Source organism: Gorilla gorilla, chromosome X (assembly GCF_029281585.2).
Source record: "Gorilla gorilla gorilla isolate KB3781 chromosome X, NHGRI_mGorGor1-v2.1_pri, whole genome shotgun sequence".
Lineage (NCBI taxonomy): Eukaryota > Metazoa > Chordata > Mammalia > Primates > Hominidae > Gorilla > Gorilla gorilla.
In genome coordinates, this window is record NC_073247.2 from 64,481,487 (window position 1) to 64,493,930 (window position 12,444).

Genomic DNA, 12,444 nt, shown 5'->3' on the forward strand with positions numbered 1-12,444 from the left:
GCCCGCCTCAGCCTCCCAAAGTGCTGGGATTACAGGCATGAGCCACTGTGCCCAGCCCAGCTATTTTCTTTTTACTTAAATTTTTTTTCTTGCTTCAAATCAACAACAGCTCATTTTTATTTATTTATTTATTTTTGCATGACCATGGTTAATTGCAACCTCAAACTCCTGGGCTCAAGCGATCCTCCCAACTCAGCCTCTGGAGTAGCTGGGATTACAGGTGTGAGCCACCACACCCAGCCTTTTCCATCTTTGTAAGGGATATTAGGTTCTGCTACTGTGCTTGTCTAGACTGCATGCAGCAATACTAGTCCAACAAGTGCGTCACCCTCAGTTCATTCCCATTGAGATGCGGTAAGGTTACATAGGTGCAGAACTAATGGGCCATTTTCTACCACCAGAAAATATAGCCACACTCTGTGTTAACCCTAATGTTGCTAGATAGGGTGAAGCACAGCCCATCCCCATCAGGTCCTTAGGAATTATAACATGAGGTTTTTTGTTTTTTGGTTTGGGGCCTCTTTTTTTTTTTTTTTTTTTCTTGAGATGGAGTCTTGCTCTGTAGCCCAGGCTGGAGTGCAGTGGCATGATCTTGGCTCACTGCAACCTCTGCTTCCTGGGTTCAACAGATTCTCCTGCCTCAGCCTCCTGAGTAGCTGGGACTAAAGGCGCCCACCACCACACCAAACTAATTTTTGTATTTTTAGTAGAGACGTGGTTTCACCATGTTGGCCAGGCCAGTCTCAAACTCCTGACCTCAAGTGATCCTCCTGCCTCAGCCTCCCAAAGTGCTGGGATTACAGGCGTGAGCCACCGTGCCCAGCCAAACATGAGGTTTCTTAGGAATCATCCCTACTTCCAGCATTTATAGTTGCAGACCTTGTCCTATGACCACTGCATCAAGGAGAGGAAATTTTTTTAAAAAGTTGAGGTGATATGGGGAAGAAAAAAAAGTATAGTTGTTATACCACTGTACTCCTCCCTTGGCAAGAATTGCATAGTCATACTGGGATCCTTTCCCATCCCCTCTTCCCCAGATCTACCAGAAAAACAGAAGAATCTCTAGTGCGGACACTCCTTTAGTTCCACTCATGCTGAGTGTGAGCACACTCTCGTGAAGGCGTGTAAGCCAGCCCCTTATGCCTTTATCCTTCTCCATTTTAGATAACCAATCTTTCGATTGCCAGTTCTCCATCTCTATCAGACTATTTTTCCTTCCAGTGACTTTGTTTCTGACTCTATCAAACTACTACTCAGAGGAGGGTGTCCCTCTGCCCATTGTTGGGCATTATGGGCTGTACAGTGTTCCTTGGGCTGAAGAAATGATGGATGGCCATCGAAATCCATGCAATATCTTCTGTCCTGGTTCTTCCATAGCACTCTGGGCATTTGCATATTCTACCAAGTAAGCAAAGTCCAACCTATCAGGATCCATTTGCAGCCCTCCAGGGCTACCAGCATTAGTCTGACTTGTCAACTATGTTCAGGGCCTTTTCACCAGGGAATCTGCCACATAGTCATTGGCAGTCTCTGTCTCTTTTGTGGCATACAGAACAGTTCTTAATTGGCATTATGTGCCTGAGAAGGTGCAAAAGGAATATGTCTCAATTCAGCCCGTTTCTGCATAGCTATAGAATTCTGATATCCAGTCATTTCTTGACCCAGGTGTTTGGCTTATAAATGAGCACATAAGGATAGCTACTTGATGATTCTAATCACGTTCCAAAACAAAAGGGAGTTATTGTGATGGCCATTGACATGTTCTACTTTTTAAAAACTTGTTTAAATTTAATTTAATTAATTTGTTTTTTTAGACAGAGTCTCGTTCTGTTGCCCAGGCTGGAGTGCAGTGGTGCGATCTCGGCTTACTGCAACCTCCGCCTCCCAGGCTCAAGTGATTTTCGTGCCTCAGCCTCTCAAGTAGCTGGAACTACAGGCGCCCACCACCCTGCCCAGCTAATGTTTGTATTTTTAGTAGAGACGGGGTTTCATCATGTTGGCCAGGCTGGTCTCAAAGTCCCGACCTCAAGTGATCCGCCCACCTCAGCCTCCCAAATTGCTGGGATTACAGGCGTGAGTCACCACGCCTGGTGACATGTTCTACTTTAATGCACCCCTCAGATTTCCACAGGGCTGTGCCCCATGTGGGCATCCCCTTAGTAGGCCACATTTCCATTGCCCTCCTGCCTGAGTATATAACCAGGCCATTGGACACTGCCCAGGAGTCAGTAAAAATCCAAACGCAGGGGCTTTTATCAATGTTCAATTCTTCCTTCGCTGCTAGGAAAATAGCATGCAATTCAGCCCACATACTGGTTTGTTTTTACCTTCTTCGATCGTGGCATCCTCCCAAATAGGATGTTGTCTGTTCACCTTGGAACTGCCATCCACAAACCCAGCAGCTCTTAGTCAGTCAGTCAGGAGCTGTGTATAGGGCACTGAATAACCCATCTGCTTCTTACACAGTTCCGGAGTCTGTCCTAGGGAAAAAGAGGCTCCCTACTCCTGACTGTCTCCTCCTTGCATTCCCCAGGTAGCATCATCCTGTATAAGCCATTTCCATTTCATTATGGAACTCTTCTGGATATTGCCATCCCTGTTACAGTGTTTCTTTGACTTCACTTAAGACACCGTGGATATTTTAGGCTTCAAGATTTATAAGTGATACAGATGAAGAGATGCATAGGGTGAGGTATCAGAAGGGGCCCAGAACTTCCATGCCCTCTCCAGGGGTGCCACCTTCCATGAAACTCCAAGTGCTGAAGCTATCTGGAAGCTCTCTGAATCTAGTCCGGCATGTTGCCTTTTTGTCCCTAGGCTTTTTACTTTTTATTTTTCAAAGTCCTTTTCAGGGTACTTGTCCCTAGGCTTTTTGCTTCATGCTTGCAAGATGGGCTGCTGAATCTGGATATCATAATCGCATTCAAAGGCAGTAAAGGGGGTGAAGGTATGGCAGTGGCCAGGGAAGCAAGAGAGATGCCACTTTCCTTTTTTCAGGGAAAGCCCTTTTTCCAGATATCCCTCAAGAAACTGGCCGGGCGCCGTGGCTCACACCTATAATCCCAACACTTTGGGAGGCCAAGGCGGGCGGATAACCTGAGGTCAGGAGTTTGAGGCCAGCCTGGCAAACATGGCGAAACCCCGTCTCTACTAAAAATACAAAAATTAGCCAGACATGGTGGCTCATGCCTGTAGTCCCAGCTACTCAGGAGGCTGAGACCAGAGAATCGCTTGAACCCCGGAAGTGGAGGTTGCAGTGAGCCAAGGAAAGAAAAAAAAAAAGGAACTTACCTATATATCTCCTTTGCCATAACTGATGACATTAGGCCAGGGAGTAAGACCACCTTTCTTGAGATCAGGGTTCTCTGCCTAATACCCGAACAAAATTAGCATTCTGTTAGCAGGAAAGGAGGAGGAGAATGCCAGCTGATTAGACAACCACTGTGTCTGCTACATATACTTACCCTTTGAGCTGTTCGGAGTAAGGAATAAAAGTACTAAGAGGCCAGACGTGGTGGCCCATGCCTGTGATCGCAGCACTTCGGGAGGCCGAGGCATGCAGATCACCTGAGGTCAGGAGTTCGAGACCAGCCTAGCCAACATGGTGAAACCCCATCTCCACTAGAAATACAAAAATTAGCTGGGCGTGGCGGTGCATGCCTGTAGTCCCAGCTACTCAGGAGGCTGAAGCAGGAGAATTGCTTAAACCCAGGAGGTGGAGGTTGCAGTGAGCTGAGATCATGCCACTGCACTCCAGCCTGGGCAACAGAGCGAGACTACATCTCAAAAAACAATAATAATAAAATAAAACGAAAAATAAAAGTACCAAGAAACCTGCATGCCCATCAAGAGGGAAATGGTTGAATAAATTGTGGTACATCCACACTAAAGCATATAAAATACGCTTTAAAATTTTTTAAATAGGGTGGGTGCAGTGGCTCACACAGGCAATTACAGCACTTTGGGAGGCTGAGGTGGGCAGATCACGAGGTCAGGAGATCGAGACCATCCTGGCTAACACGGTGAAATCCCGTCTCTACTAAAAATACAAAAAAATTAGCCAGGCGTGGTGACGGGCACCTGTAGTCCCAGCTACTCAGGAGGCTGAGGCAGGAGAATGGCATGAACCCGGGAGGCGGAGCTTGCAGTGAGCTGAGATGGTGCCACTGCACTCCAGCCTGGGCGACAGAGCGAGACTCCGTCTCAAAAGAAAAAAAAAAATTAAATAATGAGTTATATTTATACCTGTTTTACCTGTTGACCTGAGGAAAATTTTGAGAGTCCACAGAATAATTTAAATAATGGTTAACTCATTTGGAAATGTGTGAAATTAGGAGTGGTTTGCACATGTTACTTCTGTAGCAAAAATTTTACCTAGCCAAAATGGAAATGTCATAATGAAGTCTTTTACCATAATTTCTTGAGAGAAAATTGCTTTTGATTTGCACGGTTTTAAGCCATGCATGCCTTTTCAAGAATACATCCTTGCATATGCCAAGGAATACATATAAATTACCTCGGTAAACTATTTCTGTTCAAGAATGCTGGTTAATGAGTTTCATGTTAGGGGTATGTTTAAAAAAAAAAGAATGCTGGTTAAGTAATATAGTTTTAAAAAATTATTGAACTGAGAGTCAGGAAACTTGGGCAAAATAATTATACTAATGCTGCTACTTATAAGAAAGAGAAGCACACAAGCTGGGTGTGGTGGCTCACGCCTGTAATCCCAGCACTTTGGGAGGCTGAGGCGGGCGGATCACCTGAGGTCGGGAGTTCAAGACCGGCCTGACCAACATGGAGAAACCCCGTCTGTACTAAAAATACAAAAAAATTAGCTGGGTGTGGTGGTGCATGCCTGTCATCCCAGCTACTCAGGAGGCTGAGGCAGGAGAATCGCTTGAACCCAGGAGGCAGAGGTTGCTGTGAGCTGAGATTGCGCCATTGTACTCCAGCCTGGGCAACAAGAGTGAAACTCTGTCTCAAAAAAAAAAAAAAGAAAAGAAAGAGAAGCACACAATCACAGTTTATGCCTTTGGTGGACTTAGAATGCAGATGAAGAGATAAGGAATAAATAAGTGAATAATAATTCAAGAATGATCATAAGGTACTGAACATCTAATTATCATGTACATGTTGCTGACAGTAAGTGCTACAGGCACTCAGGAATTTATTCATTCATTCATAGGGTATTAGTGCACAAGCTAATACCCTATGAATTAGCATCCTCCTTTCTCAAAATTGGTGTCTAAAATTTATTTCTCATCTGGTTTTCCAGTTTTGGTGATCTCCTGGCTTGTTATCATCTATATAATCTGTTCTATGCATTGGACTTTGGGCTCAGCCTTTCTCTTACCTGTCCCCCTCCTTCTCAGACACCAGTCCTGAAATCTGTTCTGGAATTGGATGAGTTTGTGCTTCTTACTGCCAGATTTCTATGATGTTGCTTACATAGATCTAAACCACACCATAAAAGCCGGGCACCATGGCTCACACCTGTAATCCTGGCATTTTGGGAGGCTGAGGTGGGCGGATCACCTGAAGTCAGAAGTTCGCCACCAGCCTGGCCAACACAGCGAAACCCTGTCTCTACTAAAAATAGAAAAATTAGCCAGGCCGGGCGCGGTGGCTCATGCCTGCAATCCCAGCACTTTGGGAGGCCGAGGGGGGCGGATCACCTGAGGTTGGGAGATCGAGACCAGCCTGACCAATACGGAGAAACCCCGTCTCTACTAAAAATACAAAATTAGCCGGGTGTGGTGGCACACGCCTGTAATCCCAGCTACTAGGGAGGCTGAGGCAGGAGAATTGCTTGAACCTGGGAGGCGGAGGTTGTGGTAAGCTGAGATCGTGCCATTGCACTCCAGCCTGGGCAACAAGAGCGAAACTCCGTCTCAAAAAAAAAAAAAAAAAAAATTAGCCGGACGTGCTTGCGGGCACCTGTAATCCTAGCTACTCGGGAGGCTGAGGCAAGAGAATCACTTCAACCCGGGAGGTGGAGGTTGCAGTGAGCCGAGATTGCACCACTGCACTCCAGCCTGGGCAACAGGGTGAGACTTCGTCTCAAACAACAACAACAACAACAACTAAATAAATAAATAAACTACACCATAAGGCTTGAGTGCTGCTTTTTTGTTTGTTTGTTTGTTTGTTTTTGAGATGGAGCCTCGCCCTGTCACCCAAGCTGGAGTTCAATGGCGCAGTCTCAGCTTACTGCAACCTCTGCCTTCCGGGTTCAAACGATTCTCCAGCCGTAGCCTCCCAGGTAGCTAGGATTACAGGCGCCTGCCACAGCGCCCGGCTAATTTTTGTATATTTAGTAGAGACGGGGTTTCACCATATTGGCCAGACTGGTCTAAAACTTGTGACCTCGTGATCTGCCCGCCTTGGTCTCCCAAAGTGCTGGGATTAAAGGCATGAGCCACCACGCCCGGCCGAGTGCTTTTATCTCACTAAAATAAAATAAAAATAAAATAAACTACACCAGCCTCCTTGCCAGTCTCTCTGCCTGTAGCCCAATACTACCACTCCATCTCTCATGTCATTTAATTTCTTTTCTTTTTCACACCTTCCAGAACAAACGAATCTCTGACATCACCTATCAGTAGAGATCTGTCTAACCAGCAGATCCATCCATGTCACGTACCTGCTTAAAGCTCTTCAATGGTCTTCCAGCCATGATAGAATAATAGGGGACATATTTACTCTATGCCTTAAACAATTTAAAAAAAAACAGACAAAATATATGAAAGAAAGGTTTTCAGATATTGGAAATCAAGCAGTACAGAAGAGTGGGCCCTGAGAGACGGGAAACAAGTGAGGTAGTTCTTTTTTTTTTTTTTTTTTTTTTTTTTTTTGAGACGGAGTCTCTATCTGTTGCCCAGGCTGGAGTGCAGTGGCGCATCTCGGCTCACTGCAAGCTTCGCCTCCCGGGTTCACGCCATTCTCCTGCCTCAGCCTCCCAGGTAGCTGGGACTACAGACGCCCGCCACCACACCCAGCTAATTTTTTGTATTTTCAGTAGAGACAGAGTTTCACTGTGTTAGCCAGGATGGTCTCGATCTCCTGACCTTGTGATCCGCCCGCCTCGGCCTCCCAAAGTCCTGGGATAACAGGCGTGAGCTACCGCGCCTGGCCTTTTTTTTGAGACGGAGTCTCGCTCTGTCGCCCAGGCTGGACTGCAGTGGTGCGATCTCGGCTCACTGCAACCTCCACCTCTCGGGTTCACGCCATTCTCCTGCCTCAGCCTCCCGAGTAGCTGAGACCGCAGGGGCCCGCCACGATGCCTGGCTAATTTTTTGTGTTTTTAGTAGAGACGGGGTTTCACTGTGTTAGCCAGGATGGTCTCAATCTCCTGACTTCGTGATCCGCCTGCCTTGGCCTCCCAAAGTGCTGGGATTACAGGCCTGAGCCACCGCGCCCGGTTTTTTGTCTTTTTTTTTTTTTTTTTTTTTTTTTTGAGATGAAGTCTCGCTCTTGTCCGTCAGGCTAGTGTGCGATGGCAGGATCTTAGCTCACTGCAACCTCCGCCTCCCAGGTTCAAGCGATTCTCCTGCCTTGGCCCCCAGAGCAGCTGGGATTACAGGTGCCTGCCACCACACCCAGCTAATTTTTGTATTTTTAGTTGAGACGGGGTTTCACCATGTTGGCCAGGCTGCTCTCGAACTCCTGACCTCAGGTGATCCACCAGCCTCGGCCTCCTAAAGTGCTGGGACTACAGACGTGAGCCACCGTGCCCGGCCACAAGTGAGGTAGTTCTATGATTGGCCCTGCTTACCCCCAGAGAGAGTTTACAGGCCACAGTGCAGATAGGGGGAATCCTTTTTATTTTTATTTTGTAAGACAAGAGTTTTGCTTTGTCACCCAGGCTGGAGTGCAGTGGTGCAATCATGGTTCACTGCAGCCTCAACTCAAGGCTTAAGCCTTGAGCCTGAGCTCAAGCAATCCTCCTGCCTCAGTCCCCGAGTAGCTGAGATTACAGAAGTGTGTGCCACCATACCTGGCTTTTTTTTTTTCTTTTCTTTTCTTTTTTGTAGAGACAGGGTCTCCCAATGTTGCCCAGGCTGGTCTAGAACTCCTGGGCTCGAATGATCTTCCCACTTCCACTTCAGCCTCCCAAAGTGCTGGGATAACAGGTGTGAGACACCACACCTGGCCAAGGGGGAATCTTAATGGAGCTCCCTAAGTTGAGGAGATGGAGCTAAGGATTCAGAGAAGCCACAATTGCTAGAATTCATAAAGTAGAATACCAAAGAAGGAAGAGCTGCATGGAAAGTAGAGAGCTGAACAAAGGAAGAACTCCAAAGACCTGCACGGAGTCTCCAGCAGTGTACTGATCAGCACATGTGTGTGAGGATCTTATCCAAGGCAGAGGAAAAAGATCCCTGAAAAAAAAATTCATAAAAATTATTGGGGGTGATGCAGAGCTGGGATAATTATTATTTCCAAGAGTCAGAGTAGAGAAACCTTGTAATAACATGGGGCATCAGGAAAAGTACTTGGAGGAGGTATTGCTTCAGTAGTATGGCAAAATTAGTCCTAAAGACTACTCTGGTCCCATCTACAATGCTTGAAAACAAGGCTCAAATGGATAAATTGTTTTAAAGTAACTTAATGGTGTCCGAAAACAAGCTCAAAATAATTTAAAGGAATAAAAATAAATAAAAGCCAGAACCCAACATGGTAAAATTCATAATGTCTGGTGTCCAGTAAAAAATTATCAGGTCTGGGGCCAGGCGCATTGGCTCACACCTGTAATCCCAGCACTTTAGGAGGCCAAGGCGGGCAGATCATGAGGTCAGGAGATCAAGACCATCCTGGCCAACACGGTGAAACCCCGTCTCTACTAAAAATACAAAAAATTAGCTGGGCGTGGTGGCAGGCGCCTGTAATCCCAGCTACTCGGGAGGCTGAGGCAAGAGAATCGCTTGAACCCGGGATGCGGAGGTTGCAGTGAGCTGAGATCATGCCACTGCACTCCAGCCTGGGCGACAGAGCAAGACTGTCTCAAAAAAAAAAAAAAAAAAAAAGAACTCAAAGCCAATGTAACTAGAGGGCAAAAAAAGTAAGAAAAATGATGTGGGAGTCTTTGAATGAATAAACATTTTTTAAAAAATTATCAGGTCTGGGTTGGGGTTTTATATATGTAGCAGAGCAGCTCTCTTGTTGTGAGCTATTGAAAGCCCTTGACACCTTTAAAATATAATAATTAAATAAAAATTATCAGGCAGCTTGGTGTGGTAGTGCATACCTATAATCTCAGCTACTCAGGAGGCTGAGATGGGAGGATTGCTTGAGCCAGGAATTCAAGACCAGCCTGGGCAACAGAATGAAACCCTGTCTCAAAAAACAAAAAAATGGCCGGGCACAGTGGCTCATCCCTGTAATCCCAGCAGTTTGGGAGGCCTAGGCAGGTGGATCACCTGAGGTCAGGAGTTTGAGACCAGCCTGGCCAACATGATGAAACCCCGTCTCTACTAAAAATACAAAAAATTAGCTGGGTGTAGTGGCAGGTGCCTGTAATCCCAGCTACTTGGGAGGCTAAGGCAGGATAATCAGTTGAATCTGGGAGGTGGAGGTTGCAGTGAGCCGAGATCGTGCCACTGCACTCCACCCTGGGCAACAAGAGCAAAACTCTGTCTCAAAAAAAAAAAAAAAATTATCAGGCATGCACAATAGCAGGAAAATGCAACCAATACTGAGAAGAAAAACCAATCAATATAAACAGACCAAGAAATGACACCTTAAAAAGAATATTAAATAGCTATTATAAATATATTTTATATGGTGAAAAAAGTAGGCCGGGCACGGTGGCTCACGCCTGTAATCCCAGCACCTTGGAAGGCCGAGGTGGGCAGATCACGAGGTCAGGAGATCGAGACCATCCTGGCTAACATGGTGAAACCCCGTCTCTACTAAAAATACAAAAAAAATTAGCCAGGCGTGGTGGCAGCGCCTGTAGTCCCAGCTACTCAGCTACTCGGGAGGCTGAGGCAGGAGAATGGCATGAACCTGGGAGGTGCAGCTTGCAGTGAGCTGAGATCACGCCACTGCACTCCAGCCTGGGTGACAGCGCGAGACTCCGTCTCAAAAAAAAAAAAAAAGAAAAAAAGAAAAAAAGTAGAAGAGTAGTGAGCTTTTTGTTTGTTTGTTTGTTTTGTTTTGTTTTTTTTGAGATGGAGTCTTACTCTATCGCCCAGGCTGGAGTGCAATGGCATGATCTCGGCTTACTGCAACCTCCACCTCCGGAGTTCAAGTGATCCTCCCATCTCAGCCTCCCAAGTAGCTGGGATTAACAGGTGCCCGCCACCATGCCCAGCTAATTTTTCTATTTTTAGTAGAGACAGGGTTTCACCATATTAGCCAGGCTGGTCTCAAACCCCTAATGTCAGGTGATCCGCCCACCTCAGCCTCCCAAAGTTCTGGGATTACAGTTGTGAGCCACCATGCCTGGCCGAAGAGTGAGCATGTTAAAGGAGAAACATGTAATATATTTTTTAAAGACCCAAATTGAACTTCTAGAGATGAAAAATTGTCTGAGATGAAAAATATACTGAGGAAATTAACAGAAAATTATATGTTGCAGTAAAAAATATTAGTGAACTTGGAGACCTAGTAATAGAAACTATTGAAAGTGAAACACTGAAAAAGTGAAGAAAGGCTGAAAAAAATAAACAGAGCATCAGTGAGCTGTGAGACAACTTCATGGGGCCTAATATACATGTCATTAGGGTCCCAGAAATATAGAAGGGATCATAAAATTATTTAAAGAACTAATGGCTGAAATTTTTTCAAATTTGTTGAAAATTTTGCCTTGCTAAGTAAAAATTGCCTTGCTAAGAAAATTAAATTTATGTTCAATTGCTATTTCTTTGCAGCACCAGGGAACAAGCATTCTGTTTCTAAATAAACATTTTACATATAACAGCATGGCATAATCAAATTGCTTAAAATCAATGATAAAGAGAAAAATTTGAAAGCAGTTTGTGAAAAAAGACACTTTCTGTATAGAAGAACAATAAGGATGATAGCAGACTTCTTGTTGGAAACAATAATATAACCTATTGGTTACAGAAGCTCCCTTCACAAGTAAGCCTTACACTTGAAAGCATTCTACTTTCAAGAATTGTTATTTTGCCAGCCGCGGTGGCTCAGGCCTGTAATCCCAGCATTTCGGGAGGGCCGAGGTGGGCTGATCACCTGAGGTCGGGAGTTCCAGACCAGCCTGGCTAACATGATGAAACCCTGTCTCTACTAAAAATACAAAATTAGCCGGGCGTGGTGGCATGCGCCTGTAATCCCAGCTACTCAGGAGGCTGAGGCAGGAGAATCACTTGAACCCGGGAGGCGGAGGTTACAGTGAACTGAAATCGCGCCACTGCACTCCAGCCTAGGCGACAGAGTGAGACTCTGTCTCCAAAAAAAAAAAAAAAAAGAACAGTTATTTCTCCTATGGACCTCAGCAAATATTTGTTGGATATTTGGGAAATAATAAGTTTCATTTATTCCTTAAACTTATTATTATTATTATTATTTTATTTTATTTTATTTTTATTTTTTGAGACAGAGTCTCGCTCCGTTGCCCAGACTGGACTGCAGTGGCGCGATCTCGGCTCACCGCAAGCTCTGCCTCCTGGGTTCAGGCCATTCTCCTGCCTCAGCCTCCCGAGTAGCTGGGACTACAGGTGCCTGCCACCGCGCCTGGCTAATTTTTTGTATTTTTAGTAGAGACGGGGTTTCACCGTGTTAGCCAGGACGGTCTCGATCTCCTGGCCTCGTGATCTGCCCGCCTTGGCCTCCCAAAGTGCTGGGATTACAGGCGTGAGCCACGGCGCCCGGCTATTCCTTAAACTTATTAATTTTTCAACTTGATATGGGAACCTAGGATAGAGGGTTAGCCCAAGTCCCAACGCTTGAACTCACAGGAGCTCAGAATAAGATCTGTGGTTTTGTAATGTTCAACAGATTTTGAAAATTTTTGGCCAGTAGTTCTTCAAACATTTTTGGTTTTAATGTTTAGAAGAGGGACTTGTTGATAAGTACTCTCAAAGGATTGAGCAGGGACTCTTCATGCTGACTTTGAGGTGTCTTTTTCACTCTCTTGACAAATTTGTCCAAATGAAATTAAACAGCGGCCGGCCAGGCGCGGTGGCTCATGCCTGTAATCCTAGCACTTTGGGAAGCCGAGGCGGGCGGATCACGAGGTCAGGAGATCAAGACCATCCTGGCTAACATGGTGAAACCCCGTCTCCACTAAAAAGTAATAATAAAAAAAAATCAGCGGGGCGTTGTGGCGGGCGCCTTTAGTCCCAGCTACTCGGGAGGCTGAGGCAGGAGAATGGCGTGAACCCGGGAGGCGGAGCTTGCAGTGAGCCGAGATCACACCACTGCACTCCAGCCTGGGCGACAGAGCGAGACTCCGTCTCAAAAAAAAAAAAAGAAAAAAAG